The sequence below is a fragment of the Protopterus annectens genome, chromosome 12.part0, assembly GCF_019279795.1.
Source record: "Protopterus annectens isolate FY-2018-M chromosome 12.part0, PAN1.0, whole genome shotgun sequence".
Lineage (NCBI taxonomy): Eukaryota > Metazoa > Chordata > Ceratodontiformes > Protopteridae > Protopterus > Protopterus annectens.
The window spans coordinates 1,256,617,775-1,256,645,049 of record NC_056746.1 but is presented as its reverse complement, the minus strand read 5'-3'; the positions used below and the strand labels follow the sequence as shown (position 1 = coordinate 1,256,645,049).

At 46.0% G+C, this 27,275-nt stretch overlaps 1 protein-coding gene across 4 annotated transcripts in view; it reads right to left on the bottom strand.

The window, feature by feature from the left end:
* The window catches only part of ITCH (itchy E3 ubiquitin protein ligase), a 2,580,358-nt gene that overhangs the window by 1,913,426 nt on the left and 639,657 nt on the right, over window positions 1-27,275 (bottom strand). The window lies entirely within an intron of this gene.

Here is a 27,275-nt window from a genome sequence, read left to right as displayed (position 1 = left end):
TGCACAGCGGCTCTGGACCCATCTGAGGGTAGAGTTTCCGTAGGCCCAATACCTTGAGTTTCCAGAGGCCTCGGTGTCTCCACGTGGCTGTCTGTTACGGCCTGTGGCTCTGAGGTAGGGGGTGTCAGGGGCTGCAAAAGCGCCTCACTGAGAACCGGCGCGACTGGCCTAGAAGAGGCTTAGTCCGTTTTGGACCTCGCATGCCTGTCCTTTTCTTTGTCTTTGCGTTTTTTTATAAATTCCGGTTGGTTGTTCCGACGGCATTACGTAATTAAACCTTTGGCCAAAATAATGTAAAGCAAAAATCAAACCGACGTTTAATAGTGCGTTTATTGAATCCAGCAGAAAACCGACTAGTGACGTCGTGCTCAGGGCCTAGGCAAGGAATACAGTAAGAGTGAAAGTCCTAATGAGGTATTTGCTTCCTACAAGAAATTCAATTATTAACTTTTACTGACATCGGTCTGGAGCAAGAAAAAGTTTCCCCAATGGGGTACTTAGCTTTATTGAAGACTTCGGTTCTGAAACTCAATTTTGAAAATCTCAGGAGTCGGCCGACCGGCACTTGCAAACTGCTTTTGTTTCGGGCACCGCACGGCAAGAAAGACTGAAGAAAATGGCGTCGGTTGCAACTTTTATACCCCTGGCGCACTGATGTCAGGGAAGAGGCGACCGCAACCGACGCCGGACCAAGACTTTGGAACTCGGGCCGACTGCGGGTCGCCTGCCAGCAGGATAACCCAAGTGTAATGACTGCAACAGTGAAACACGATGAACATCTGCATTATGTGCAGGGAAGGAGGCCCACGGGCTTTGCGGAAGACCATGAGCTACTGGAAAGGACTAGACGGTATCAGACATCAGATACAAACCCATCAGTGAGAATAAAGGCGAAATTGACAACACATCAATAATTATGTACTTACCACAACTTGGTATCTGTGTTATTCTATATCATTACTCATCACGACTCGAGTCTTTACAGATTAGATTCAAGGCTCGAGCTCCTCCCCTCTCCCACAATCCCCTTTTACCTACCAACCATCAGATTGAGTTTGCTGTGGAAAGAAAGGTAATACAAACCAAGCATGGTTATCCCTCTACACTCAGGCCATACTAGCATAGCACCACTGGAGGAGGAATGTCAAAAGCCCAAGACTCCAGTCTCTTCAGAACCTCCACAAACATGGAAGGGGGCAGGAAGTGATGAGTAATGAAATAGGATAACAGACACCAAGTTATATTAAGTACATAAGTACTGATCTGATGTTATCCATTTCATTATTCATCACGGCTGGGTCAGAAACCCCAGCTACTGTAAATCCCAGGTGGCCCTAGGAAGGATAATGCCAGAGCACTGTGGAACCAAAGGAGACACTGCTTCTGGAGACTATATCCAGCTTATAATGAGCAACAAACGTGCTGAGGGGATAGAGTGGCCACAGCATAATTATCAAAGGACATCCTAGCAGAAAAGGTTGATGATTTAGCAACTGACCTAACAGAATGGGCCTTAGGCATACAAGGTAACTCAGTTTTCCTAAGAGTAAACCATGGAAATGCACTGAGAAATCCATTTAGAAATCATTACTTCAGAAAATGCTTGGCCGCACTTTTTCAAAGAGAAGGCCATGAAAAGCTGGTCAGCTTTCCTAAAGGGCTTAAGTCTGGTGTAAATAAAATCTCAACTGCCTATGCACATCTAAGGTATGGGGAAGGTATTCACCCTTATTGGAGGGATAAAAGAAAGAAGACAGGTAACCAAATATCTTGGTTGAGATTTTAGTAGCCACCTTAGGTAAAAAGGAGGGATTAGTCCTCAAAGTCACACTCTCGCTATGAAAAACAATATATGGTGGTTTAGAAGACAAATCCTGTAACTCAGAAACCCTTTTAGCTGAAGTAATGGCCACTAGGAAGGCAATCTTCCAAGAAAGATATTTGAGATCATATGAATGAGCTGGCTCAAAAGGACTTTGTGCAAGAGACTGCAGCATCAAGGCCAGATCCAAAGGAGGAGCGGGATCTTTTATAAGAGGCCTGATAAGGAAGATGCCCTTCAAGAAAGCCTTACACAATCTGGAGAAAAAGGTAGGCCCAGTACTAACATGAAAATCAGAGATGGCCACCAACTACAGTTTTAATAGAGACACTGGCCTCAATTCTTGAAGGGAAGATAACAGAAGGATATCTGAAACTGGAGCTGAAAAGGGATCAATTTTTTATTCCACAGCCCAAAAGAAAAAAATGTTTCCGTTTACTACGATGGACCTATTTAGTTGAAGACTTCCAGGAAGCTAATTCTCACAGTAGAAGCTAGCCTGGACTGTGTTCTTAACACAGGAAGTGGAGAAACCACGCAATCAGGTGAAGTGACAGGAGTCTGGGCGGTTGTTCTTATGGGTGAGAGAGGAGGTCCAGAACAGTATCCAGTATCCAGGGAGGATATTTGAGATGAGACCTTAGGAAAGGGAACTACACCTGCCGATACCAGAAAGGGGCAATGGGAATCATGGAACTCTTCAGTCTGTAGGCTTTCTGGAGTACTTTGGGGATCAATGAAAGAGGAGGATATGCGTACACGAAACCCAGAGGCCAACAGTGAACAAGAGCATCCCTCAGGGACTGCCCCTCTGGGAGAATCAGAGCAAAGTACCTGCTGCATTTATTGTTCATTGGGGATGCAAAAAGATTGCAGCAAGGTTGGCCCTAACGGGCGAAGATCTGTGGGACCACTTGTGAAGAGTCTATATAGACTTGCTGAGTGTCTGCCAAGAAGATGGACTCCAGGAGTATGTGCACTGCAAGGAGAAAGCGACTGGAAGAGATTGTTATTCCCACACACTCATACCCTCTCTGCACAACAGGTACACATGTATTACTCCTTGCTTGTTGATATTCCAGACTACCGACATGTTATCTGTATGAATAGTCACCGATCCTAGAGGAAGGCAATCCTGAAAAGCTTGCAACGTGAGGTGGACTGCCCTCAACTCTAGAACATTTGTGTGCAATGTGATCTCAGAGGGGGGCCGCGTGCCTTGGACGGTTCTGCCCTGAATGTCACCCCCCCACCCCAACAAGGAAGCATTCATGGTAACAGTGATCATGGGAGGAGGAGAAGAGAAAGGTCTGCCTCGAAGGAGATCCTCAGACTGAAGCCATCACTGCACGTGTCTGAAAATGGGAGTCAACAGAATAGGCATGGACACTGGATGAGAGAGAATGGACCACTGCACCTACAGCGTCCACTGAAGTACCGGGATGAGAATAGCTGCTGACATGGACCCCTCTCTGAAGGAGATGCACCTGAGGTGACAGAACCTCCAGAATGGCCATGACTTGCTGTATAATCAATTCCACTCTGTGGTGAGGCAATGTTGCAATCTGTGTTACCATGCTGAGATAGGTCCCAATGAATTTGAGACTTTGCACCCTGGACAGTTTGGACTTCAAACTGACAGTAATCCCTACCATTTCAAAGATTTGCAAGAGAAACTGCGTGACACCTACCAACCAATATCTCTTGGGAACTGTGAGGAGCCAATCATCCAGGTATGGAAAGACCTGAAATCCCTGAAGCCTCAGGTGAGCTACTATGACTGTCAAGCATTTGGTAAATATTCTGAGGCTTGTGATGAGTCCAAATGGTAGGGCTCTGAACTGGAAATGATCGGCTCTGATCCAGAAGCGCAGATGCCTCTTGGAGCGCTGGTCTAGCTTGATATGACAGTAGGCATCCTGGACGTCTATGGGGCACATCCAATCGTCTTTCTGTGGGCAGAGACAGGATGGACTGAACAGTAACCATCCAGAACTTTGATTTCTTGACTGATGTTCAGTTTGCCGAGATCCAGAATAGGATGTAGGTCCTTGGTCTTCTTTAGCACCAAAAGGAAGTAAGAATAAATTCCAGATCTCTGTCCTGCTGGGACCTTCTGGATGGCTCTTTTTTCTAGAAGTGCAAAAACTTCTTTTTGGGCCAGTTCTCTCTCTGACTGTGTGGCACTTTGGGGAGAACCTTCTTGGTATTAGGAGGACGTTGGGAATGTAATAAACCCTGGATATAATCTGGAGCACCCACTGATCATTTGTTATGGATGCCCAGAAATTTGGGTGCAACAAAAATTACCCCAACTGCCTCCAGGACAGGGCAGCCAGGCAACGCCACAGGGATGCTAAAAAAGCTCCTCAGAAAAAGGTTCCCTAGAGCCCTAGTTCTGAGGACAACCTCTGCATCTAGGGTGGTATCTACCATTGAAGCCCCCTTCCCCTGCCTCTGGAAGAAGAGTTTTCTGTTGCATCCTGGAAGGAACCCTGCGACTTGTGGAACCAGAGCTTCTTACTCCTTTCTGGAAAGGTCCTTTGGGGGGTAGAAAACTTGATCCCGACCACCAGCATCTTCCCTCCTGCTCACTGCAGGTGTTTCTTTGACTGATGGTCCAAAAATCATCGAACCATCAAAGAGAGCATTAGTAAAAGATGCCTTGAAGGGCTCCACAAATCCACATAACCGCATACAAGCATGACACCTCAAAACAATGCCTGCAATGGCCACTCAAGAGGTACCCTCCACTGCACTGGAGATCAACCTCATTGAGGAATTAGTAACAGCTAACAAAGTGATAAGCTTGGAAGATACCTGAATCAGGTTCTCCACTCACATCAACTTTGAAAGGGATTTGATCAATTCAGAAACCAGATCCCTTGGGAGGCAGGTAAAATGTGCCAAGTAATTTAATGCTCTCAGACCAAACTTGGCTAAAGTGTAAATGCACTTTCAATGTCTGTAGGCCACCTGAGACTCTCGGTTCAGGGGAACAGATATAGGAGCTCTGTTCAGCCAGGTCATTTTTGCAGGCAGAAGCAACCACAATAGCATTGACTAGTATGCCCTTGCTCAAGTGCGCTCTGTCTGCTGGGGAGGGGGCTCAAGAACTTAGCAGCCTTCTTAGAACCGGTTCCACAGTGTCAAGTTCCTTCAATTCCCTGTGCATTAGGTCAACAAGCTCGCCCGCAAGGGGGGAGACCCAGGAAGTAGATGGGCCTGTCCCAAAAGCTTTCAGGAAAGTACAGTTGTGTACACTTGCCATAAATGTAGATGTTGGAGTGTATTCACTGTTGCAGTCATTACATTTGGGTAATCTGCTGGCAGGTTGCCCTCAGTCGACCCGAATAAAGTCTTGGGTCCTGCGTCGGTTGCTGTCTCCTCTTCCATGATGTCAGGTTGTCAGGGGTATAAAACATGCAGCAGACGCCATTTTAATCAGTTTTTCTTGCCCCAGATGTCAGGTGCCCCCCAAATGGGGAGCAAAAATATATACATATATATAAAACTGTAAATATGTAAATGCACTTTAGAAACATAAAATTTACCTTCAACTAAAAGCAAATACACCACAAAGGCTTTTGAGTATAGTGAAGGAAAGAAAAGGTATAGAAAGGGGGCTGGCGGGTCGGTAATCCGGACTGAAACAGTGAATACACTCGAACATTTACATTTATGGTAAGTGTACACAACTGTACTATGTTCTTCATGTTTCACTGTTGCAGTCATTACATTTGGGTAGAATCCCAAAGCTATGGTTGGGAGGATGGAGCTAAACAGCATTAGGAGCAGCAATAAGGCCCTGCAGGGCTGCAGTGGCAAAGCCTGCCATGGATTTAGAAGAGAGGTAAATGATAATGCTTTGTGAACGTATGAACTGAGCTCCAAGTAGCAGCTTCTAGAATGTCTCTGGTAGGGACTCCTCTGAGAAAAGCTGCTGAAGTAGGGGCAGACCTGGTGGAATGGGATCCGATCCCCTTGGGCACAGCTTTACCATGGTGTAAGAAGCAGAAACGAATGCAATGGCTTATCCATTTAGAAACAGTCTGCTTTAAAACAGCCTTCCCCTCTGATCCTGCAGCAAATGCCACCAGTAGCTGCTCAGACTTCCTTAGAGAGTTTGTCCTCTTCAAGTAGAATCTTAGTTGTCTGTGTACATCCAATGAATGCAGAATCCACTCCCACTCGGATTTAGGAAGAAAGTTGGCAGGTGAATGGTCTGGTTAAGAGCTACACTGGATACCACCTTGGGCATAAAAGGACTGTCCTGAGGGCCACCCTGTCCGGGTAAAAAATAATGAAAGGCTGCACTGCCATGAGAGCCTGTAATTCTGAAACCCTTCTAGCTGAAGTGACTGCCAAAAGAAAAGCAGTCTGCAAATTTTTCCAGCACAAAATTGAGGTCCCATGCAGGAGTTGGCACTCTCCTGGGAGGCCTTAAATTTTTGGCCCCTCTGAGGTACTATTTTAGCAGGGGATGAGAGAAGAGGGGAGGCTCTGTGTTGTAATGAGCCGAGATGGCAGAGGCATGGATTTTTATTGAAGAAAAAGATAGGCCCTTGTCAACATCTCAGTTAAGTATTGTAAACTCAGAGGAATATTGGGCTTTGCTGTGTCTAATCCTTGTGCTTAGTTCCAAGCACAGAATCTCTTCCATTTATCAGCATAAGATTTTCTAGTACTAGGCCTTCTGGCTTCCAAAATGACATCCATCACAGGTTTACTGAGAGATGTGGTTGGTAAAATTAGTTGATTAGCCACGCTGCAAGGTTCACAATTTGGAGCTGTGTGCGCAGAATTTGATAGTTCTGCTGAGACAATAGGTGAGGTGTTTGAGGAAAGTATCACGGAAAAAGGTGCGAAATACTCCTTAGAAGCGGGTACCAGTGTTGGCGAGGCCAGTCTGGAGCAATTAGAATCATTTTTGGGTTTTCCTGTCTGACTTTTAAGACCTTGGAGAGCAGAGGCAGAGGGGGAGAGGCATGGACTGATAGGTTTTTCCAGCTGAAGGATAGAGGATCCACTTTCCATGCTTTTCTGTGATGAGTTCTTGTGCAGAATTTGTCCAACTGACAGTTTTGGGGAGAAGCAAATAGATCTGTGTCTGGGCTTCCCCATTTTTGTGTTAACTTGCTGAAGATTTGTGGATCCAGTTTCAATTTGTGCGGGTCCATAAGATTTCTGCTTAGGTCATCTGACAGAGTATTTTGCTTTCCTGGCAGGAATTGAGCTTGAAGATGTATTTGGTAAGTCAAAGCAGTGTTCCACAAGGCCATGGCTAGCCTGCAAAGGGGGTAGGAGTGGGTACCCCCCCTGCTTGTTTATGTACCACATAACTGTGGTGTTGTCCGTCTTTATCAGTAGTTGTCCTGGATGAAGTAAGTCCTTGAAGGCTGTCAGAGCATTCTGAACTGCTAGCATTTCTTTCTGGTTGATATGTAGATGCATTTGGTTTGGTTTGGCTTGCCCTGAATGCAACTCCCTGCCAGGTGGGCCCCCCAAGCATAGTCTGATGCGTCTGTAGTTAGGGTTTGGGTGGCAGGGGGTAGAATAAATGACAGTCCCTTGTTGTGGTGACATGTCTCTGGCCACCAAAGAAACTCCTGCTGCAGGCAGGGAATGAGAGGAATCATGGTTTCCAGGCTGTGACAATGATGACTCACATAAGCTTTTTAGGTGCCATTGAAGTTTCCTCATATGCAGTCTTGCATATGGAATTAGTAGAATGCAGGATGCCATGAATCCCAAAGCCTGCAGAATTTGTCTTCCAGATAGCTGGGTTTTTGTTGCCATTTGTTTGAAGTAGCATGGGGGGTTGGGAACCCCTGATCAAGGTAATTAAATTCTCAGCCATTTTGATAATTTGTTTTTTAGGCATAGGGGCCTGAGCACGTGGCTCATGTGTCGGTTTTTCAGACATAGAAGTTGATTCTGACCTTGTTTTTGATGATGGCGTCTGTTTAATATGAAAATGTTGAGGCCTGAAAACACCCTCAGAAGCCAGTGCTTGCTCAGCGGCTCCGGACCCATCCAAGGGAGAGACATCCGCAGGTTCAATACTTGCAGAAACTCACGGCATACCAGACTCCGAATGGGTCTCGGTAGGGGCCTGCGACTCAAAAGTAGCGGGTATCAGGGGCTGCAAAAGCGCCTCACTGAGTACCGGCAAACCAGCGACTGGCTTAGGAAAAGCCTCATCGTCGGTTCTGGACAGATGGTCTGGTCTGTCTTTTTCCTTGCGTTTTTTGTGAACTCCAGTAGTCGGATTGCTAACAGACGGCATTTCAGGTTTCAGGGTAGTTAATCTTGAACCAAAATATTTAGAAGCAAAAATATACAGACGCTTAATAGTGCGTTGGTTAAATTTAGCACAAAACCGACAGCAAGGCACGTTGTGATCAGGGCCTAGGCAAGGGATACAGTACAAATGAAAATCCTTATGAGGTATTTGCTTCCCACAAGTAATGCAATTGTTAACTTTTACTGACATCGGTAAGGAGCAAGAAAAAAAATTTCCCCAATGGGGAAACTTAGCTTTAGTTTGAAAGCAGTTAGTTATGTACTCACCATAACGATCGATGTATGTGGTCCATCTCGCCTACATTCATTACTGATGGGTTCGGAGCAGATAATCGGCTCAGACTCTGCCGACTATTTTCTAGTACGAAGTCTCTGATTGGATGGGCTAACCGGTATCCCAGGATGCACCTCACCCAAACCCCCAGATCTTGTTTGCATACATCGCAATCACTCCACATACAGCAACCTCACTAAGAGGAATATCATCCACCAGAAAAAGGAATAAACTGATTCTGAAGGGTCTCAGATTAATTTTCCTCTGAAATCCTTCAGGCAGGGGGCAGGTGGGAGGATATGTAAGAATGTAGGCGAGATGGACCACATACATCGATCGTTATGGTGAGTACCATAACTAACTGAGGTCATGTGGTCCTATCTCGCCTACATTCATTAGTGATGGGACAGCGTCCCTAGCACCTCTAACCTGGGAGGCTCATAGGAAAATACTCCTGAGAACCGTGGAACCAAAAGAAGCCTGGCCTCTAGATGCCACGTCCAGCTTGTAATGAGAGATAAAGGTGTGGTGAGAAGCCCAGGTGGCCGCTGCACAATGTCGTCCAAGGAAAGTCTGGCATGATATGCTACTGAAGTTGATACTGCCCTGGTGGAATGAGCCTTAACTGGGAAGGGTAAATTTCTGCCTGCTGATGAGAAAATAAAGGAAATGCAATCCTTAATCCACTTGGAAATTGTGCACTTGGAAACAGAGCTACCTGTTCTATTCTCCGAAAAGGACACAAACAATCGATCCGATTTTCTTACATGTTTCGTCCTGTGTAAATAGAATCTTAGTTGTCTATGCACATCCAATTGATGAAATTTGAACTGTGCTTTGTTGAAGAAGTTGGGAAAAAACACAGGTAGCTCAATGGATTGGTGGAGGTTAAATGTAGAAAACACCTTAGGGAGGAAAGACGGATCAAGTCTCAATGATACCCTGTCCTTATGGAATATCAAATACGGGGGCCTAATGGACAATGCTTGAAGTTCTGATACTCTTCTAGCTGAGGTGATGGCCACCAAAAAAAGCGGTCTTCCATGATAAGAACTTTAGTTCGCAAGTGGCAGCCGGCTCAAAGGGCGGAGAAGTGACGGCTTGCAATACCACATTTAAATCCCATGGCATGACAGGTTCTGAGACAGGAGGGTGCAGTAACCAGGCTCCTTTCAAAAAGGCTTTGCAAAGTTTATGGCCCATAAGAGCGGGTTCATAGGATACATGGAAGTTAGTAATGGCCGCCAGCTGCACCTTAATGGTCAAGGGAGCGGAGCCCTGTCGGAAGAGCATAGCTAAAAAGTCTAAGACCGCCGATATAGGGGCTGTGAAAGGGTCCAGGCCTTGGGCCAGAGTCCAGATGGAAAGTACAGTTTTGTACCTACCATAAATGTAGATGTCCGAACAGGATAGCATCTGCAGTCCTTACAAATGGGTTGTCCTGTCGTCAGGCAGCCCTTCGGTCGGCCGGATTCCAAAGTCTGGGTCTGGCCTCGGCTGGTGTCGCACTTCACCCGACGTCATCTCTGCTGGTCTTCGGGTATAAAGGCATCGGCCGACGCCATTTTCCTCAGTGTTTCTTGCCCCAGATGCCAGTTGCCCTCTTGGTAAGCTAAATTTTTGGATAAATGCCAATGTTTCCAAAAAAGTAGAAGGCAAACAAAAAATAAGCATGTATGTACATATATACAAACAAATACACCATATGAGACCCCCCCCAGCTAACTATTAGGTGGGTAAATACCCTAGGAGTACCACAGAGGGGAAGGAGGGAGGGTAATCCTGACTGCAGATGCTATCCTGTTCGGACATCTACATTTATGGTAGGTACAAAACTGTACTATGTCCTTCAAGGATGCATCTGCAGTCCTTACAAATGGGTAGAATACCATAGCCAAACTAGGGGAGGAGGAAGAAGAATTATGGTGTAGTTAGGATCCCTTGCAAAACAGCAGTGGCAAACCCTGCTCGGGATCTAGAGTATAGAGGTAAGTTATAATGCTTGGCAAATGTATGCACGGAGGTCCAAGTAGCAGCCTCAATAATGTCCTTGGTAGCCACTCCTCGTAAGAAAGCTGTGGTAGTGGCTGTAGCCCTTGTAGAATGAGGCCTTATGTCCTGTGGAATTTGCTTTCCATGGTAGGAGTAACAGAAACTTATGCAATTTCCTATCCACTTGGAGATTGTCTGTTTGGAAATTGATTTTCCTTCCCTTCCTGGTGCATAAGCTACTAGAAGCTGGTCAGTCTTTCTATTGCCCTTGGTTCTGTCCAGGTAGTAGCGCAACTGTCTATGTACATCCAAGGTATGCAGCAGTGTTTCCCCCCTGTTCTGTGGATTGGGGAAGAAGGTAGGTAGGTGGATTGCCTGGTTTAGAGACACTCTGGATACCACCTTAGGCATAAATGTAGGATTAGTTCTCATGGACACTATCTTGATGGAAGATTAGGAAGGGTTGTACTGCCATTAAGGCCTGTAGTTCCGAAACCCTTCTTGCTGAAGTAATTGCCAGTAGGAAAGCAGTTTTCCAGGATAGGTGTTGAAGATCTGCTGTTGCTGCTGGTTGAATGGAGGGAGTGTCAATTTTTCTAGCACAAAGTTCAAGTCCCATGCTGGTAATGGTGGTTTCCTAGGAGGTTTTACATTCTTGATTCCTCTGAGGAACTGCCTGAGTAGAGGATGTGAGAAGACAGGGGGATCGAAGCTGTATTCTGCAGAAATAGCTGATGCATGTATCTTGATGGAGGAATAGGACAGGCCTGTATGGAGAAGCTCTGCCAAATACTCCAGGATGTTGGCAATATCTATCTTTGACACATCTTTCCCTCTTTCAGTACTCCAAATGACAAACCTTTTCCATTTTCCTGCATAGTTCCTTCTTGTTGAGGGTCTGCGGGCCTCAAGGATAATGTCTTTAACCCTTTGGGATAAATCTGGGTTAGTTGCTCCTATGTAATGTTCCAGGCAGTCAGTTGCAGAGTTTTCAGGTTTGGATGCAGGATGTTGTAGTCGCTCTGAGTTAACATCAAAGGAATCAGGGGTAGTGTCCACGCTCCCCCCCGAGACATGCTCCTCGGCAATGGATACCAATGTTGTCTTGGCCAATTTGGAGCTATCAGAATTATCCTTGGACGTTCCTCTGATTTTCAGTAGTACCTTGTGCATCAAAGGAAGAGGTGGAAATGCATATGCTGTCAGGCCTTTCCAACTGAAGGATAGAGAGTCCACCTTCCAAGCAAGTGGGTGGTATGTCCTTGTGCAGAATTTCTTGAGCTGGTGATTGAGTGGGGATGCGAATAGGTCTATTTGTGGCATTCCCCATTTCTTTGTGATGGCCTTGAAGATGTCCGGGTGTAGCATCCATTCGTGAGCATCAGAGGTAGTTCTGCTTAACATGTCTGCTAGGATGTTTTCTTTTCCCGGTACAAATATTGCCTGTAACTGAATGTTGTAGCTCAGAGCCATATTCCATAGGTCCAGAGCCATTCGACATAGGGGTATGAATGAGTGCCTCCCTGTTTGTTGATGTACCACATGACTGTGGTGTTGTCTGTCCTTATCAATTGGCCTTCTTTGAGGAATGGTCTGAAATTCTGGATTGCTAGTTTTACTGCCAGCATTTCTTTTGATTTATGTGCAGGTGCAGCTGATCTGGAGTCCATAAGCCTTGAATGCATTTGTCCAACATGTGGGCCCCCAACCTAGGTCTGAGGTCCGTTGTGATGGTTTGGCTTGCTTGAATGTTGTGGAAGGACAAACCTGGGTTTGCCTGGCATGCTTGAGCCCACCATAGGAATTCTTGTTTCAGGCATGGGATTAGTGGTATTTCGGTTTCTAAGCTGTGCCTGTGTTGAGACCATAAATTCTTTAGGTACCACTGTAGCTTTCTCATATGCAGTCTGGCAGGGGGGACCAGGATTATGCAGGATGCCATGAAGCCCAAGGCCTGCAGAACTTTCCTTGCTGTTAGTTTGTTCTGCTTTGTTAATGCCAAGAAGTAGAGAGGAAGTTGTTCTTGTTTTTCTGCAGTTAGGAATGCCATCTGTTTTACTGTGTCCAATTCTGCACCCAAGAATGTTCTTGTTTGGGATGGTATCAGTCTTGACTTTTTTAAATTGACTGTGTATCCCAGGGCTTGTAGTAAGCAAATGACTCTTTGTAAGTCTTGTGTCAGCTTGCTTTTGTTGTCCGCTTGTATCAGGCAGTCGTCCAGGTATGGGTAAATTTGGATTCCTGTAGCCTGCAATGGCGATTACTGATGCCAGGCATTTCGTGAACACTCTGGGCAGTAGATAAGCCAAAGGGCAATGCTGAGAATTGATAATGCTCTGATCCTGCAAGAAATCTGAGGTATCTTCTGCAATTTGGTCGTATGGGGACGTGCAGGTATGCCTCCTTGAGATCTAGAGTTACCAGCCAATACTCCTTGCCCAGCATGGGAAGAAGTTGCTGTAGGGTCAGCATTTTGAATTTTGGAACAATGATGAATGTGTTTAAAGCGGACAGGTCGAGATTAGGTCTCCAATTTTTCTCTCTTCTTGGTACTAGGAAAAGTCTGGAGTAAAATCCTTTGCCCTGTTCTGTAGGTGGTACCCTTTCCACAGGTCTCATGTTTGTTAATTGAGCTATTTGTTTTAGAGCTTCTGTCTTTTGATTTGGTGGTAGGTTTGGCATTCCACTTTTTACTGGTAAGGTGTGGAAATGAAACCTGTAGCCTTGGTCTATAGTTTGCAAAATCCACTTGTCTCTTGTGATATAGTGCCAATTTTTTGAAAATAAGGCTAACTTTCCGCCTAAGGGTGCTGCTATTTGTTCCCTGGTAGGCGGTGTCAGAGCCAAGTCACTGTGATTGTCCTGTTGCAGTGGTAGTGGTTGTGTCTGTGCCTCGTTGGTTATTGCCTTGCCACTGACGTCCTCTGCAGGCACCTCCTCTGGATTGATTTCTGCCTCTGGAACGTCTATTCCTGCCTCTCTGAGATGTAGAGGAGTCTGGAAAGGACCAATTTTTGGAAGGCCAGTTCCTGCTAAACCTTGGGGGCTGAACCTGTAAGAAATCTTTAACTGTTTGTACAGATTTTGCCTTCTCTTCCATTTTCTTCATTACTTGTTGGGCAGGAGGACCAAATAGACTGACCTTATCCATAGGAGCATCTAATAGCTTTGTTTTAACATGATCCGGTAAGACCTGCTCTTTCAACCATGCATGCCTTCTTATAACTGTGCCAGTCATGGCTGATCTAAATAAAGCCTCCAGTGCATCATAGCCACATTTTAAAGAATGGTTACTAACCTGCTGAATGTTATTCACCATTTCTAAAACATATTTCTTATCTAAGGAATCAGAGGACAGTTTCTTAGTTAACTGATCAAGCATAAACTCTTGGTATTGGATCATATGAAACTGACAGTTCAAAGCTCTAGCTGAGAGAGTAGCAGAGGTGTATACTTTTTTACCCCATCTCTCTAAGGACCTGGATTCCCTTTCAGAAGGGAGAGGGTTTTTCGCTGAGGTCGAGGCTACTGCCTTAGGCCCCTGGGAGATAGTCTTAGGATCTGCAAGAGGAGCCTTGTATAAGTGGTGATGAGTGTCTGGTACCCTGTAAAACCTATCGGGCTTGGCAGGGGCTGGAGGTAAAGTATCAGGAGCAGTGCAAGCATCATTGAATGCATCATCCACAACAGGAAGAACTGGAGGTATAGCTAAGGGCCTATGTTGCGGTAAGTGTAGAAAGGTCCTAAGCCTTTTTCTTGAATCTGAGAAATCTTGTCCCTGCCATTGGAATTGCTCTCTCATGGCATGTAAGGTTTCCCCAAAGGAAAATTCCTCTGGTGGAGAGGCAGAAGGTATAGATTCTTCAGCATCGGAATCTTCATAAGTAGAAAAAGGAGCCTCTGGATGGTCTGTATTGTCTGAATCATCAGAAGAGTCATCCGAGGACACTGGATCAGGGGGCTCTGCTCTAGGTCTCTTTTCTGGAGGTTGAGAGGCCCTGTCTGGGTGAGATTGGGATCCCCTTATTAAAGAGATTACATCCTCTGCCAGAGTAAGCATTTGGGAACTGGAACTGGGCCTGTGAGAGGGGGGCTTAACAGGCACAGACTTAGCAGTTTTGGCTGCTTTAGCCCTGGCAAAGGCCTTTATAGACATGGCTGCAGGAGGCCTAGCAGCACCACGTGCTGGGGTAGAGACATCCAAAGGGATGGTGTCCGATAATTCTAGAGAAACCACATTAGTAGGCAAAAATTCAGAGGCCGATTCAACTAGGGTAGCAGGGGCCTCAGTAGTAGTCATGGATTCGGCTGAAGATTGACCCGTTTGCTCGGTTTCGGCCGAAACCGAGACACTCGCAGTTTAACCTTGGTTTCGGCTGAAACCGCGGACCGCGAGTGTCGGTCTTTTTCTTTGCGTTTCTTAACAATTTGAGAAGTCGGAGGATCCGACGGCATAATGTACGCAAAATCTGAGCCGAAAAACTGTTCAGCAAACTCCAACCGACGCCTAAGCGTTCGTCGGTTGAAGGAAGCACAGGCTAAACAGGCTGCTACGTCGTGGTCTGGGCCTAAACAAGGTAAGCAGTAAGAGTGGAAATCTTTATGAGGTATTTGTTTCCCACAAGTTAAACAGTTATTCACTTTTTCTGACATCGGCTGAGGCAAGAAAGAGTCCCCAACGGGGTACTTAGCTTTTTAGAAGTCTTCGAAGTAGTATTCGGTAGTAGTAATCTCTGGATCTGACCGACCGGCACTTGCGAACAGCTTCTGCTTCGGCCACGGCAAGAAAGACTGAGGAAAATGGCGTCGGCTGATGCCTTTATACCCGAAGACCAGCAGAGATGACGTCGGGTGAAGTGCGACACCAGCCGAGGCCAGACCCAGACTTTGGAATCCGGCCGACCGAAGGGCTGCCTGACGACAGGACAACCCATTTGTAAGGACTGCAGATGCATCCTTGAAGGACATAATCTCTTCCATTTGCTAGAGTAAATTCTTCTGGTGGAGGACTTGTGAGATGACGATAGAATATGCACCACCTCAGGTGAGAGGGAATGTAGTCTAACTATTGATGGAAGTGGAGCAACCAGGCTGTCAACCTGAGGCACTGTAGGGAGGGGTGGAGTTGTCCCGACATACGAGTCAATAATTCTGGCACTGGATCCAGAGTCCAAGGCCCATCCACTGTGTACCGCTGAAGGAAGGGGAACCAGACCTGGCGGGGCCAGTGTGGAGCAATTAGAATCATCTCACTTCCCAAGGAAATGGCTTTCTGAATCACTCTTGGTAACAGAGGAAACGGAGGAAAGGCATAGAGCAGACTGGAAGGCCAACCGTGGACTAGAGCATCCCTGGGTGACTCCCCCTGTGGGGGGGGGGGGTGGATCAGGGTGAAGTAGTTGCTGCATTTGGCATTGAGGGGACTGGCGAAGAGAACACAGCAAGGCTGACCCCACCTTTTGAAGATCCGAGTCGCAACTCGGTTGTTCAGGGACCACTCGTAAGGCATCAGAATAGCTCTGCTTAGCCTGTCTGCTATCACATTGGATTTTCCCGGAATGTGCGTTGCCACTAGAAACCGTTGGGAAGACACTGCCCAATTCCACACTCTCATGGCCTCTCTGCAAAGGGGGTAAGACTTGGTTTCCCCTTGCTTGTTCAGGTACCAAACAACTGACATGCTGTCTGAGTGAATAGCAATCGTTCCCCGGGGAAGAGAGCTCTGGAGTGCTTGCAACGCTAACAGCACTGCTCTCATCTCTAGGACATTGATGTGTAAGTGTACCTCGTGATCCTGCCACATGCTTTGGACCGTTCTGCCCAGAAAATGCCCCCCCCCACCCTATCTGGGAAGCGTCCGTGGTCACTGTGGCAGCAGGAGACAGGGGAACTAGATTCCTCCCCTTGTCCAGGTTGGAGGAACATAGCCACCAACGGAGATCCTGTCTGCATTGCTCTGTGAGGAGACTTGGGTGAGAGAGGTAATTTTTGAAAGGACCACTGGACTGAAAGGAGCCACTGGAGGATCCGCATGTGTAGCCTGGCTAAGGGTACTAGTATGATGGTCGCCGCCATGGATCCCAATAGCTGAAGCACTAACCTGGCTTGGACCTTCTTCCGGGGCAATAGAGCCTGGACCTGAGATTGCAACACTGTTATACTTTCTGGAGGTAGAAAGGCCCTCATTTGAAGAGAGTCTAGCTCTGTGCCTATAAATACAGCACGCTGTGAGGGCAGCAAGGCAGATTTTTCCCAGTTTAATGTAATGCCTAGCCTTTGGCAAAGGGTTATGGTGGCTTCCCTGGCTTGAATGAGTAGATGCCTGGTGGGGGCGGCAAGGAGCCAATCGTCCAGGTAAGGAAACATCTGGAATCCTAGACGTCTCAGGTGAGCTGTCACCACTGCCAAGCACTTGGTAAACACCCTGGGGGCTGTGGTGAGACCAAAGGGCAGTGCTCGAAACTGGAAATGACTGGCTCCCAGCCGGAAGCGTAAATGATTCCTGGATGCCTTCTTTATCTTGATGTGGTAATAGGCATCCTTGAGGTCAATGGAGCACATCCATACTCCCTCTCCCAGCAATGGGAAGATGGATTGAAGAGTGACCATTCGGAATTTGGACTTCAGTGCGTAGTGATTCAATCGGCTGAAATCCAGAATGGATCTCAGGTCCCCTGTTTTTTTCGGCACCAAAGAGAGTCTTGAGTAAGTTCCTGATCCGATCTGGTCTGGTCTGAGGGGACCGGTTGGATGACTCGTTCTTAGCAGCTTTGATACCTCTAGTGCTGCTTGATCCCTTTGACTGGGTGGAACGTCTGGGATTTTTCTGACTGGGGGAGGGACTGAAGCAAAGGGAATGTTATAACCTCTGGTGATTATTCAAAGCACCCATCGATCCTGAGTGATGGTTTCCCAAGCTTGAGGGTGCCTCGAAAAACAGCCCCCGACTGGCTCTGGAATAGCACAGTCAGGCAATCCCCTCAGGGATGATGATAGGAAGATCCGCAAAAGGAGTTGCGGTCTCCCAAATTGCGGGGGCCTCCTCTGCCCCTAGGACAGTGTCTTCCAGAATAATTCCTCCCATCTTTGCCTCTGGAGGGGGGGCTCACCATGATTGGCTGGGAAAGACTTTTGTGACTTCGTGAACCGCATCTTCCCTCCTCTCTGAGCCTTGGGATAAGGCCTAGAGGGAAGAGAAAAACAGGCCCCTACGGCAGATGAAGTCTTACCCTCCTGCTCACATCTGGTGAGAGTGAGGGTCTTTCACTTTGGGTCCAAAAAGAGAGGACCCATCGAAGGGGGAATCAGTGAAGGAAGACTTGAAGGAGTCCGCGAAGTGACATAGGCGCATCCAGGCATGCCTCCTAAGGGCCTAGCCTGAACTAGCTGCCTTACTCGCCCCTTCAGCCACGTACGACATGAGCCTCATGGACGAGTTTGCAATGGAACCAAGGGTAGACAACTGGGCGTTAACAGTCTGCGCTACTGCCTCAGGCATGTTACCCTTCAAAGTATCTCCCAACTCTGAGGAGATCTCTCTGGAGCAGAGTAAAGTGACAGAGGTAATTCAGTGACCGCAGTGTAAAGGTCGCTGAAGACCGGGTACGCTTCCCATAATGATCCATACTCCTGGACTCCTTGTTAGGAGGATGGACGGAGGAAGAAGCCTCTGCAACTTCTTACTGAGTGGCTGACGCCACCACCATGGCATTTACAGGGACCCCTTTTGTCAAGAACTCTTTTCCTGGGGGGGGGGGGGACAGACAGGAACTTATTTGGACGACTGGGCATCGGTTCCACGGAATCAGGGTGCTCCCACACCCTTCAACAAATCAGGTCTAAGAGTTCATCGAAGGGTGGAGACACCCAGGAGGCGGAAGGTTGAGCTCCGAAGGCCTTGAGGAAATACAGACTCCTCCTCAGAGGGGGGCTTGGAAGGCCAGTCGCCTCTCTGCCTCAAAATCTCCAGGATGTCGGAGAAGGAGACATCATCGGAGGATGACTTAGGGGACCCCTCTGCATCTTCGAGGTCGGTATCCGAGGTGATGGACTCGTCTTGGGAGTCTATGTGCTTCCTCTTGCACAACTTTTTCCTGGGAGGCTCCTCAGGCACAGACTCTGAGGGGCCCTCAAAGCTGGGGACCACTCATGGGGGTGTCCTCAAGCCTTCGAGCTCTGCTGTCCACCGATAGAGGGGCATCAGAGGCTCTAGCCGGGGTGTATGGGGACGGAGTTACCGATCCAAGTGATGTCACTGATGACCTGGCCAGTGCGCTCCTCATGGCCTCAAAGGTGGGTCCCCCCGAATCCGAGGACTGACCCGTCTCAGAGACCACAACCGGAGTCGGTATCACTCTAGCCGAAGCGCCGAGAGGGAGACTCGGGGCCGACAGAAGTCCCAATGCATCCCCCTCGGGTCCGACCGAGGAAACCAGAGTGCCGAAACCAGATGACTGAACCGAAATGGTTGGAGCCGACGACTGCTCCAATAAACCGGCCAGGGGTATCGGAGCCGGCAAAGACATCACTTGGCACCGAACACTCAGGCTCCAATGGCACAGAGGTGCTCGGAGGAGGAATCATCTGTGCCGACAAGGGTGCAGGCTCTGGAGCCGACTGGGTCGGAGCCGAAAACAATTTGGCTAACACCGGCGACTGAAGGAGCCTCTGGACCACCCTATCCACGTCCAAATCAGATAACCTAGATGATTTGGAGGCAACTGAAGGAGATGAGGATCTCCTACCTATGGAATCCTGTCTAACACTGGGTGACAGGCTCCAAAATGATCGGAGCTGAGGTAGACTCCAGTACCACAGATACCCTCCTGCAGCCCCGAGGACAATGGAGTCGAGGAAGCAGTATCCAAACCAGAGCTCTTGTCCTGCGGCTCTGAAGCCAACGGAGCTGAGGAGGTTGTAACTATTTTCAAAATCTTCTCCGGGGGCTCCGAGGAACTAGATGGATCCGGAGATAGTTTCTTAGTTCTGGTGGATTTAGACTTGCCAGTAGAAGCAGACACTAGATCCTCTTCAAAAGAGGGCTTGACCAGGCCCTTCAAAATCAGTTTATTTTTTCTTTCCTGCAGCACCCTAGAGCTAAAGGAATGGCAGACACTGCAGAATTCTTGTAAATGAATCGCACCAAGGCAATAAACACAGATGGCATGCCCATCTGTGATCGACATTTTATAGGCACACAGAGCATTTTTTAAACCCGGAGGGTTTATGCTCCTTTTGTTCTTTAGACATGTTCACTAATATCCAAACACAACAACAACATGTGGGAAAGCGGAAACACTACAGGAGCTCTAATTTAAACGCTCCTTAGGGAACACACTGAAGACGATACGAAGGAGGACTAGGTCCCTCTAAATTAAACGGGCCTAGCCCGCCCAAACACAGGGGAAACCACGCACACTCTCCACAAAACTAGCAACAAACTCAAACACACTCAAAACACAATATAGCTATGAGAATAGCTTTTAATCTGACAGAAAGGTATCAAACTTTAGAAAGATTAGTCAAAAAATGTACTTAGCCACAGCCAAGCTTGAGACCACGTCCTAACTCAACGAGCGGCAAACGAGATCTGGGGATTTGGGTGAGGTGCATCCTGGGATACTGGTTAGCCCAGCCAATTAGAGACTTTGTGCTAGAAAATAGTCTGCGCCGATTATCAGCTCCGAAACCATCAGTAATGAATGTAGGCGAGATAGGACCACGACATCTCTGGTTCTGAAACTCGAAAACGAAAATTTCCGGAGTCGGCCAACTGGCACTTGCGAACTGCTTCTGCTTCGGGCACCGTGCGGCAAGAAAGATGGATTAAAATGGTGTCTGCTGCATGTTTTATACCCCTGATGACCTGACATCATGGAAGAGGAGACCGCAACCGACGCAGGACCCAAGACCTTGTTATTCAGGCTGACAGAGCAACCTGCCAGCAGATTACCTAAATGTAATGACTGCAACAGTGAAACACAAAGAACATCTGCTTCCTCTGAAGACAGGGGATAAATGGACCATCCACCTTTCTGCTTCAACAGTTCCAGAATCTCTCCAAAAGAGTCTGGCAGAGATCTAGGGTACCTGCCCCCTTCATCAAAATCTGTGTTCTCCTTGAAGGACCCCACTGGGTAATCCCAACTGCCTCTTGCACAGTCTCTTCTGAGATGGCTGTTCTGTAAAGGGCTCATGAGAGGACTCTCGAAGATAGCGAAATCTCTGGGGTTCTGGAAGCCTGAAGGCTGTCTCGGGAGGGCTGACCCTGACCAGGATGAATGCGCTCAGGGCTCCTGATAGCAGACTGGCTGAGATGCTCCTGTAGAGAGGAAGACACTGCTCCATACCTGGAGAAGGTGTGCTCTACCACCCAAAAAGCAGGACGACTTAAGGAGACTCCATCCCAGTCCTCTGTATCCAGTCACAAGGGAAGTGGGAATGGAGCCCACCCCACATCCCAGCCCTCTGGACAGTATTGGCCCTAAGCTATCGAAGGCCAAACCTCCCAAAGGGAGGGACTGATCCAAAAGAATAGAACTGGAACCCCTCCCCTGGGACCCAGAGCCAACCTCATGGGAGAGAAACCCACTCTGATCCAAAGTCAAAGGGTTAGAGCTGGTCTAAGACCCTGGAGGAATTAGGAAAGATAGAATTCCCTGACCCACAAATGTCTCCCTGCGCAAAACCGGAACCTGGGATTCTGAAACCTTTGGGATCGGAAGAGAAGACAACCTAGGATCACCCATCTCTACCTGGGCCCTGAGGAAACTACTCATCCTCCTGTCCATGTCAGAAGGAGAGCGACTCCTGCAGGATCTGGAACAAGGCAAAGAATGGGTGGACTTAGAAGGGGAAGCCCGTTTGGAGGTTACCTCCACCTTACGTTGTTCCCAATCCAGTGAATGACTCCTGTGTCGAGGAGCTGAATGCCTCAGATCCCAAGAAGATCCTGATGGGGAACCCTGGATAACTAACTCCGGATCTGATACATATGTCAGATCCAACCCTGGAAAACCCGCTGCCTTCAGAACCGTGGAAGCTGTTGGATCTGTAGTAATGGAACTCTGATATGAGGGTCTCCAATCCAGAGAAACCTCGGCACCCGAAGAGAGATCGTGAACCTTTGGATCCAAAACAGTCAACAGCCAAAAAAATTTGAAAATAGACTTCTCTAACAGCTGCAAGCCAGGAATCATGTCCATTGTGAAATGTGGCAAACGAGGTCTGAGGGTTGGTAGGTAGATGTGGATTGTGGGAGAGGGGAGGAACTCGAGCCTTGAATCTAGTCTGTAAAGTGCCGGATCAAATCCAACTTCAGATCCAAGACCCAGTCGCGATGAATAATGAAATGGATAACATCAGATAACGAGAGTAACAGAGGCCCAAGAACAAATTCCTGGGGAACATCTATGTCAAAGCTTCCTTTATTAAAAAAGCAGTTATTTAGGTGTACCTTAAATGCCCTGTCCTCCAAACATCTTTGAAAACATTTTAATGATGGACAACCAAAGCTGAACTTCTTTAGCTAATTAAGAAGGCTGCAACTAACTCTCTCAAAGGCTGTGGGCCACAGCTATGATCAGGCCATCTACTAACTTAATTCATACTGTTCTGTATTGTATTAGTGCCTGTGTATAGGGCAGACAAAGTGCTGAAGGAGATGCTGAATTCAGGCTGCTGGTCAGCGAGTAGCCACATTTGTTAATGTGCTCACAGATTTCTTAATAGTTAAATTTTTCAAATATTTTTGAGGGTCATAACTTGGCTATTGGTGTGTAGCATTTGCACTCCTTCGGGTGACAGATTTTTGGTAGAGGAATAATGACTGCATGCTTGCATAACATGCGGAACAGTTCAGTAGAAAGTCAAAGATTGCATTTAAGTGTCAGGGGCCAGCAATGCGGGTGGCTGCCATTTTGTGAAATCTGGGGTGCAATTTAGAGAAACTTGCACTACTTTTAAGAATACAAGTTAAGTACGATTTTTTTGTTTTCCTTTTTGATGATTTATCGGAAGAAGAAAGGAAGAGGTGAAAGCAGACAGCAAGAAGAGATGGGAGGGATCAGTCTGAAGAGAGTAAAATGCATTTAGAAAATATGGATCAGCTAGAAAGTTACTGATTATATCTTGAGTAGTTTCTACTAGCAAATGTCTGCCATCACTGACAAAATTCTAGCTTTCATATGCAGATTTAAGCAAAGAATTTTTTGGAGTACAGTGCTAGTGTCTCAACTTTTCTTCTGAGGTAGCAGGCCTCTGCAGCATTGGTTGCTATTCTGTGCATTTTTCCTTAATACAAGGTATGTACTGTGCAGCAGTACATTGATCCTACTGCTGTTCCCAAGCATGCCAGGATCTCTCTCTATTCAGCATATACATATATATATATATATATATATATATATATATATATATATATATATTTTTTTTTTTTTTTTACTATAGTTGAGCCATGGGCATTGTTGATCCCCAATTTTCTTTACAAAGAGAAAGAGAAAGTGCATCTTGTATGAGGGTTAGTTTTTTATGAAATAATGCTGAGCAAGATTGGGGCCAGTCTGAAAGACGACGGGACAAAAGTCTGTTGAGGTTGAGTGGATGCCCAGTAGAGTGGGTGTTTCTTTTGAAGAACATTTTGACAGTATTTGGCAGTGGCCACTTAAGTTGCTGAGGAGAGTACTGATGTTAACGCATCTATGTTTTAAGTTGGGTACGGTCTAAAAGGCTATTTAACTATTCATGCAAAGCTGTGGTGGATGAGCATTTCATTTAGTGGGTTTAAGGGGAGTACTAGTGGCATTAATATTACAGCCACCAAGGATGACAGTATGGTGTGGAATACCTAGAGAGAAAATTTCAGCAAACAGTTGAAGGAAATTGATGGGGGAACACAGGCCACACAAATGAAAACCAGTGTGACCTAGTGCTATGCCAATTAGTAACCCTTTTGATATTATATGAATCAGTGGAATTCATTAACTCCAAAAGTAATGCACTAAACTCTGAAAACAGAACAGCATGCTGGAAAGCCGCAACAGAAAAATAAGACAGCTGCACATTACTGCACACTATAGCTTGTGTAAACAGTATTTACTTTTTCAGCTACATCAACACTAACATGACTTCACAGCAACCCAGTTGCAGTTATTTTTACACCAGCTTCATAAGAACTGCAATCCTTTCCTACAAGATGAGCAATTTAATAACAGTGTTAGCAATACGCATTTTTGAGATATAGTCCTGCTAAACTGTATTAAATTACACAAACACTGTACTGTTAAATACTTAAGTTACACAACTTCAATAAGGTCTGTACAATCAGTAAGTTCAGAAAAATGAAAGTTGTGCACTTAACATAATGGTAAATCCTTTCATTCACCTTAGTCAGATGTGACTTTTGGGCCCTCAGACTCTGCAGCTTAGTGCTACAGCGCACAGTCCTCTTAAGATTTTTCTTTCCATAATGTACTAGGATCTACGATTACATCAGACAGTTTGGCACCCCAGAAGTAAACATGCAGAGGAGGATCTATCTATATCGATATCCACCAGCATGGCTAACCATCAGTCAGTGAATACAGTGGCCCTAAATGATGGTTACTATTGATGCAATACCCTGACCCCATGAAAGGGTATGGTATGGTGTTTATGTGGGTGTATACATATCTCTTCTTTCGGCTGTTCCCATTAGAGGTCACCACAGCAGATCATTTTCCAATTATTCCTGTCCTCTGCATCTTGCTCTGTAATATCAACCACCTGCATGTCCTCTCTAACTACATCCATAAACCTTATTGTAGGCTTTCTCCTTTTCCTCTCACCTGGCAGCTCCATCCTTAGCATCCTTCTACCAACATATCTAGCATCTATCATCACATGCCCAAACTAACGCAATCTCGCCTCACTGGCTCCGTCTCAAAACCGTCCAACCTGAGCTGACCCTCTAATATGCAGATTCCTAATCCTGTCTATCCTCGTCACAACCAAGGCAAATCTTAACATCTTTAACTCTTCCACCTCCAGCTCAGACTCCTGTCTTTCCGTCAATGCCACCATCTCCAAACATAAAACACAGCTGGTCTTACTACCCTCTTGTAGACCTTGCTTTTCACTCTTACTGGTACCAGTCTGTCACTCCTGACTTTTTCACCCACTCCACCCCACCTGTACTCCACCTCTTTTCCACACTCACCATTACTCTGAACTGTTGATCCCAAGTATTTAAACTAATCCACCTCCACCAACTCTACTCCTTGCATCTTCACCATCAGTCCTCCCTCTCATTCACACACATGTTTAGTCCTGCTGACCTTCATTCCTCTCCTCTCTAAAGTGCATTGCCACCTCTCCAGATCTCCTCTACTTGTTCCCTACTCTCACTACAGATCACATCATCAGAAAACATAATCCACGGGTACTCCTGTCAGCCTATCACCACTGCAAATAAGACAGAGGTCAGAGCTGATCCTTGATGGAATCCCACCTCCACCATGAAGGCATCAGTCACTCCTACCGCAGGCCTCAACACTGTCACACTACCCTCGTACCTATCCTGTACCACTCTTGCATACTTCTCTGCCACTTCAGACTTCCTCATACAATACCACAACTCCTCTCTATGCACTGTCATATGCTTTCTCTAAGTCCACAAAGACAATGCAACTCCTTCTGACCCTCTCTATACTTCTCCATCAACACCCTCAGAGCAAGCACCGCATCTGTAGTGCTGTTTCCCAGCACGAAACCATACTGCTGCTCACTAATCATCACCTCCCTTCTTAACCTAGCTTATACTACTCTTTCCCATAACTTCATGCTGTGACTGATCAATTTTATCCCTCTATAGTTACTACAGCTTTGCACATCACCCTTATTCTTAAAAATCTGAACCAAAACACTTCACTCCTCAGGCATCCTCTCACTTTCCAAGATATTAAACAATCCGGTTAAAAACTCCACTGCCATCTCATCAAAACACCTCCATGCTTCCACAGGTATGTTATCTGGACCAACAGTCTATCCATTCTTCATCCTCCGCATACCTGTCCTTACTTCCTCCTTGTTAATCCAGTACACTTCCTGATTCACTATCCTCATCATCCAACCTTCTCTCTCTCATTCTCTTCATTCATCAGCCCATCAGAGTACTCTTTCCATCTGCTAAACACACATTCCTCACTTGCATATTTCCCTCATTATCCTTTACAACCCTTACCTGCTGCACATCTTTCCAGACTGGTCCCTCTGTCTAGCCTATCAGTACAGGTCCTCTTTTCTCCCTCCTTAGTGTCCATCCTTTCATACAACTCTCCATACATCCTATCCTTAGCCTTCACCACCTGTCTCCACCATACACCTCATCTCCTTATACTCCTGTCTACTTTCTTCATCTCTCTGACAATCCAACTTGCACTTTACCAATTTCTTTATCTGTATACTCTCCTGTACGTCCTCATTCCACCACCAGGTCTCTCTATCCTCCTTCCTCTGCCTAGATGTCACATCAAGCACCTTTCTACAGGTCCCCTTTACCAGGTCTGCTGTAGTTATCCAGCTATTCAGTAACTCTTCACTGTCACCCAGTGCCTGGCTTAACTCTTCCCTGAACTCCACCTTAGTCATCCCTTTTCAGCATCCACCATTTGATCCTTAGCACTGCCCTCACTTTCCTCCTCTTAATCACCATCATCCTACAGACAACCATCCTATGTTGCCCAACTAAGCTTTCCCCAATCACCAGTTTACAGTCTCCAATCTTCTTTAGACTGACCTTCCTGCACAGGATATAATCCACCTGTGCGCATCTTCCTCCACTGTTGTACGTGTGTTTCTCTGTGTGTGTGTGTGTGTGTGTGTGTGTGTGTGTGTGTGTGTGTGTGTGTGTACGAATCAAAATTACATATCACCAAAAATCAGTTAATGAAAAGTAAAAAGATTTAATGTAGAACGAGCGCTTTCACGCACACTCAGGTGCGCTTTATCAGGTTACAATTAAACAGAAAAAATCACTCTCTTATATACAAAGACAGATTTCAATTAAACAATCAATTGAATAATAATTAAACAATTAAAACTGTAGTAATTCCAAAATTTAAAGCAGCAAAGGTTCTTGATAGCTACCAAGTATCAGAGCTCAAACATACAAGTACCTTGCATATGAAAACTCATAATTCATCATCAATAAAAATAACATTAATAAAATATATATCATAAGTTATATATATGTTTTCAATATTAAAACTTCTTTCCATATTATCCACAGGCTTTAATAACAGAATTCAATAGGCCGCATATGCTGCGAACCAAAAATAATATTTTAAGATAATTTGTCACATACTAATGTATCTGTCAGGAATTCCAATGAAGGATATTAGCTTTTGACAAAAACACTCATATTTAGTGTTTACTAACCTGACTGGAAAGTATATTGCCTATGCATTAAAAACCGTGCCTCATGTTTAACGGCAAAATAATCAAAACCGTCATGGGAAAAAATATTCCATTGCTACGAAGCTATACCCAGATAATATTTTGGTCATATATAAACAATGCAAGTGCTGCTTATTGCCTAGCATCAACTAGTTAATAGCAAAATTCGATAAGCGGCATATGCTGCAAACCAAAAATAGTATTTTATTAAGGTCATATGTCACATACTAATATATCAGTCAGGAATTCCAATAAAATATATTAGCTTTTGACAACAATACTACATTTAGTGTTTACTAACCTGACTGGAAAATATATTGCCTATGCTTTAAAAACCATACCTCATGTTTAACGGCAAAATAATCAAAACCGTCATGGATTTAAAAATGTTCCATTGCAATGAACCATACCTGAATAATATGATGGTCGTATATAAACAATGCAAATGCT